General features: G+C 39.3%; 1 pseudogene; it reads right to left on the reverse strand.

The window, feature by feature from the left end:
- Positions 1-312: 312 nt before the first annotated feature.
- On the reverse strand, positions 313-4,892 carry LOC129685593 (60S ribosomal protein L3-like; annotated as a pseudogene).
- Positions 4,893-6,293: the final 1,401 nt, after the last annotated feature.

Genomic DNA, 6,293 nt, shown 5'->3' on the forward strand with positions numbered 1-6,293 from the left:
TTTCCATCTTCTGAGATCTTCTTCAATTTCTTTCTTCAGAGACTTGAAGTTTTTCTCAAACAGGTCTTTCACTTGCTTGGTTAGTGTCACCCCAACGTACTTTATGTTATTAGTGGCTATTGTGAAGGGTGTTGTTTCCCTAATTTCTTTCTCGGCCCTTTTGTCTTTGGTATACAGGAGGGCTTCTGATTTTTTTGAGTTGATTTTGTATCCTGCCACTTTGCTGAAGGTGTTTATCAGCTGGAGGAGTTCTCTGGTTGAATTTTTGGGATCGCTCATATATACTATCATATCATCTGCGAATAGTGACACTTTGACCTCTTTAATGCGGTCTTTCTTGAGTGGTCCCATGAATGCTTTCTTCTCCTCCATGGTCTGGAAAAGGCCATGGCCAAACTTGGAGGTGGTTATCAATAAATGTCAGATCATTCTTCTCCAGAGCTCGCTGTTTGGTCTGCACCAGCAAGGACCTGTGAAGAGTAAGCACTCATTTCATGGTTCCCACCATGCAGCCTTTGTATATGACGAAGTCATTAGTCACCTCACTGTAATGGACAGTGCCACCCAGTGGGTTGATGCTCTTGTCAGACAGCTCATAGTCAGTAGATGCATTGTTCTTAATCAGCTTACCATCCTTGATGAGATAGCCTTGACCAGTCTTGTAAATCTTCTTGTTAATCTCTATTTGATGATGGTAGCCTTTTTGCCCAGCTCAAGCCACAGAGAAAACTACAGGGGCAGGGTGCCAGGCTCCAATACAGGCAACTTTACGCAGTCCTCTGTGGGCCTTGAGAGACAGTTTATTTGTGTGCTAATGACCAGTCACCCCTTTGTACCCTTTGCCTTTTGTCACCCCGATGACATCAATCATCTTATCCTGTCCAAACACCTGGGTTCACAGGAATCTGCTGCTCCAGCCTCTCTCAGGCCCAGTCTAGCTTCTCAGCCACAGTACCCCTGTTCACTTGGATCTCCGTCAAGTGTGCCTTCTTCTGGCACAGAGGAAGCAGATGCATGTGAGTGTGGGCAATTATGCGGACGACTTGACAGTACTTCATGCTGTTGAAGTCCTTTTCCAGCTGTTTCTTGCCCATGTCATCCTGCCATTTATTACAGTATTTGGTAAAAACCTTCTTCTTAGATTTCTGACAGTTCTTAAAGAAATGACGTTTACACTCATCACTGATGTGCTCAGCAAATACAATCTTGAAGGTCTGGAGTCCTTGTGGGGTTTCTACGTATCCCACAATGCCCACAAACACCATGGGTGGGGTTTCTACAGTGGTTACAGCCTCCACGAATTCTTTCTTGTTCACCTTAGATCCTGGCCTGCCAACTTCCTGGATGATGTGGGTTATGCCTTTTGGGTGCTCCCTGGGTGGTTTCCAGGGTACTTCTAGGTGGACATACTCAGGTAGACAATATTTGGACCCTAAAACTCCACTTGGTGATTTTGGGATTGGAGTCTGTCTGTGCACAAATTAGTGCCTGAAGGATGATGGCCAGAAAGGCCATCTAGGTCATCTAAGTGAGGAGGATGAACCTTTCACCTGGGAGCCAGAGTTCTCATTTACTGACTCACTGATTTGACAAACACGTTATGTTTTGCCTCTTGTCCTACTTCTTTTCCAAATGGCAGGGGTTCTGTAGGGGTTTCAGAAAAGTTCTCACATGCCCTTGAATAAAACATTGATCTTGAAAAATAGGGCAATGGAAATGAAATCTTGCAAGGATACATCTTCCTGTGACAAATTTTAGAAGCCTGATCCATCTTGGCCTGTTCCAGGAAGGACCCTTAAGCGTCTGTCATCCTCCTGTTCCCTCACAACTCCGTCCCATCAATTGCCAGGACTGCCTAAGCCCTGGCGCCAGCTTATTCTCTGTGCCGGGTGTGGGTAGTTGGACAGTTCAGCTGGGCATAGAGAAATGCTCTCTGCCTCCCACCATGCTCAGTACCCCTCCCTTTTGTGAGATCCTGATTTCCTTCCTTCCTCGATTTTCCCAGGACTGACAGACATATTACACCCTCTTCTTCCTCTGCTGTTCATTGTGACCCTTTGTCACAAAATGTGTCCAGAAAAGGAATGCAATTGTATTATAATCTCAAAAATAAAAGAAACGATTTTTTTTCTTGTTCAGAAGCTGCATAGTCTGTGTATTTTTCTTTTTTCTTTTTTTCTCCAGCTTCCTAAATGGACTCAGGCAATTTTTGTGTCTAAGATATCAGAGTTATTTGTCAAAGTCAAAATTCTTAGGGAATATAAATAGTCTTTTGTTTCTGTAATTTTTAATGTTGGAGCTTTATATTTGTTTTCTCATACATTTGAATTAATACTTATAACATTTAGGGTAGGTCATCAATCTTTTATTTAATTATTTTTGCCATAAATGTCCAGTTATTCTATGGTAATTTGTTTGAAACTCCTTCTTTCTTTTTGTAATTATAAAGACCAAGTGTCCACACCCATGTAAGTCTATAGCAAAGCCCTATATATTTTTCTTCTTCTGATTACATGTTATCATTTTTTCCTGAATGACTAGAGTTTTAGACCATTTAAAATCAGACAACATGTCTTCTAATTTTGTTCTTTCTTCCAGGTATTTTGAGTATTTTAAGTTTTTTGTATTGCCATAGAGATTTTCAAATCATCTCACTGATTTCTAATAAATGACTGAGAAGATTGCTCTTGGAGTTGATCTAGTTTTTGTGACTTCTTTGCTGTGTCGTATACATTTTTGGTAATTTGGGATTAAATTTCCCATTAATCTTGTACTGTTTTGTTTATTTTGGCTTATAGGTATACATATCTTGTTTCTATTTGCACTAGGCACATTCGGGTGCCTGCAGAGATCTGGGGAGGTGGGCAGAGCCCCCCAATCTGCAGTTACAGGTGGTTGTGAGTCTTTTGAGGTGAGTATTGGGAACCAAACCTGGTCATTTGTAAGGATGGTTAATGTTCTTAACTACTGAGCCACCTCAGTCTAGCTCATATTCTAGTGATATTTTTGGTGACTTGTTCTAGCAATTACTGAGGAAAAACTTTTCAAATGTGTGACCATTATCAATCTATTTATCCTCATCGGCATTAATTTTGATTTGTGCATTTTGAAATTCTGTCACAGGTTCAAACATTTAGAAGTATTGTGTCTTATTGGTTAGTTTTTCTTTTGAGACATAAACTTACCATTTAAAATTATTTTTTAATTGAAAAAGAATTGCATCATTTCCCCTTCCCTTTTCTCCTTCAATCCCTCCCAGCTACCCTCCATTTAACTCTTCGCATGTCCCCACTCAAGTTGATAGCCTGTTTTTCTTTGAATATTATTGCTACAGGTGTGTGTATGTCTTTTTCTCTCTGTTTCTTTCTTTCTCTCTCTTTGTATGTGTTTACATGCATATATATAATATATATCTATATAGAGATATTACCTGCTGTGTCTGTTTTTGTTGTTTATGTATTTATGGTTTCAGGGCTGACCATGCTGCATTGTACAACCATACTGGGATTCATCTCTAGGAAATAATTCTCCTTCTCCAAGCAGTCATCAATTGTGTGTAGTTCTTTGTCTGGCCGTAGAACTTCATGAGCTAACACCCCATTTTGTGACACTATTTTGATGTTCTTATGAACAGCTTTCTTCAAGCCAGTATTGGCATGGTATGCCTATTTTTCTTTTTTTAAAAAAAATTATTTAAATTTTTAATTTTGAGATAGATTTTAACCATAGTCTGTGTGCTGTATTAGTTTTTAAAACAATTTGTCAATTTCTGCTTGTAAGTGGAATGTATTATATTCTCATTCACTATATCAATATTATTGGATTAAAATTTACTTTGTGTCTTACTTTACATTTTTAGAGTTGTTAGTTCAATTTGGAGGGTCTATAAAAATTAGGAAGCTAGAAACAGCTCATGAGAATGTGAAGGTCAAAGGTCTTAAGGGACCAGGACATAGTAGACCACATGTGTTAGGAAAATAGAAGAGGCAACTACTAGGAGTTAAAGGTTTAATCAAGGAAGATGAAGAAGGGATAGGAGTGAGTAGGAGGTGTGGGGGTTGGTAAATCAAAACTGACGTTGTATAAAAGTCTTTTTGTTTTATTTTTTGAATCCCACTTTGTTAGCTAATTTAAGAGCTCAGCAGGAGCTAATCAGATGGCTGAGTGGTTAAGAGCATGTAGTGCTCTTGTAGAGGACCTAAGTCTGGTTTCTAGTACCCACATGGGTGGCTCAGAAACTGCCTGTAGTGTCAGCATCAAAGAGTCTGATGCTTCTGGCCTCAGAGTGCACGTATACCCACATGCTCATAACCATACATAGACACTCAGACCTACCTAAAAATAAAATAATTTTGAAAAATATAATAAAAAGTGTAATTGAAGAAAGACTTTGAACTCACATATTCTGCATGGTTTGGACAGCGTTTTGCCCAGAAGAGAAGGGTTAATAATTGAAAATCTCAGTGCCAGGTATGAGTTATCTCTCTGTGAGGCTCCAGAGGCTCCTAAAACAAACAGGACAATGCTAGTGCCCTTGGTTGCCCACCATAACCAGATAGGAAAACACTGTTGCCAAAGACAAAGTTTATTCTGGCTGTAGCAAATTAAACCATGCTGGAACTGACACAAAAATTTCTTCCCTGCTGGCTACTTTTTATAGTGTTGGAAAGTGATAGGCAGGTCATTTGTAAGTAAAAAGTCATCAGATATCCCACCTGTCACGGTACACGGAATGCAGCAATACCTATTTTCCAGGCAAGATGTGCATACTGGTGCAACTGTGAGATGAAGATTATGGGCACAGTCCACTGCTTTTGTGTTAGCTTTGAAGCCTGCTCCAGGGGAGTGAAGGAATTATGGTTCTGGAATTTTAAACTTGGTGAAAAGTCCATGGCTAGGGAGGTGTTAGAGCCTAGGGTTTGGGTGGAGCCTGCTACTCGGGTTTTGTTACAAGGACATGCTGTCAAACTGCCTTTTAAATATTTAGGCTTGTACGTGTAGATTCGTGTTCTTAACCTTGCACATGAAAGATATCTGCAGTGGACATCATCAGCTCATGCCATGACTCATAACTGGTCCAAGTGTGAGTATTGGTGACTGCTGAATGCTCCTCCCTAAGTGAGGTGTCTATAAACCTCTTGCAAGATTCAGGGAACACAGAGGAAGAGAGGACAGAAAGAGTGACCTGAAAGGGTGCTGTGAGATACTGTCTTCTGGACCTGCCATGGCCGAGGTGATCAACAACTCACTGAAGGTGAGGTGAGCTAAAGGAGTGGCTTGTTAGGAGTTCTCACTGGAGTGTGCAGGGAGCTGGGGCGGGTAAGTCGAGACAGAGGGTATACATGGATGAAACTGTCAAAGAGCTTCCCTTCTCTGAGGAGAAGGCGATGGGGGGGAGGGGATGGAAGAGTGGGAACCAGAGGAAGGAAGGGGCTGGGATGATGCTCTAAAGTGATTAAATAAATAAATGGAAAAAATTAAAATTCATCACCTTGCTACCCTTTTGCCACTTTCTGTTGAGTAATATAGGCACTTTTACTGTCTAATTTTGTATCAGCTACAAACTTCTTGTGATTTCATTTTGCTCCATTATTGAATCAGTTAGTTACACCTGTTTACTAAATCATTTTGTCATGCTATTTGTATAAAGTTTTAAATTATTACAGTTTTCCTCAAAGGACTATTTTACTTCACATGGAATAAGTGCCTATAAAGCAAATTTGTGAGTCCTCCTCTGTATGACTTTCAACTGTCATGTGTTACTTTTTTGTGTAACAAATTTCACAATAGATCTGTAACTTAAAAAAAATTATCTGGGTCAGTTCAAAATGAGGGAAACAGTGTTTCCTGCATTTATCTTAATTTTAGATTTTTCTTGTTCTCCACATTTACTTTTTCTGTCTAATTTCTATCCAGTATTACATTTCTTTTATATTTGGAATTTTATCATTTTTGTAGTAATCAATTTACAGTGAACTAATGATTTACTTTCTGTTTCATGAGCAAAAGTTTACCTTTACTGAAACTATATTTTCTACGTATTGAATCCAAACCTTGATGGTGTGTGTGTGTTTTGTGCTATGTTTTTTTTCCCTCTCCTGCATTTGAAAGCTGTCATGTCACTTCCTTCTGCATAACACAATTTCTGATGTATGTAGTTCCTGTCTTTACTGATCAATAAATAATATAGTGCCCTGTTGTCTTCATCTTGGGTTATTTTTTCAGAAGTCTGAAGATAGTGTAGTTCTCAGTACTTACGCTATTTGTGATTAGAGACACATGAAACATATCTT

Source organism: Psammomys obesus, unplaced genomic scaffold (genome assembly GCF_907164565.1).
Source record: "Psammomys obesus unplaced genomic scaffold, mPsaObe1.curated_primary_1811, whole genome shotgun sequence".
Taxonomy (NCBI): domain Eukaryota; kingdom Metazoa; phylum Chordata; class Mammalia; order Rodentia; family Muridae; genus Psammomys; species Psammomys obesus.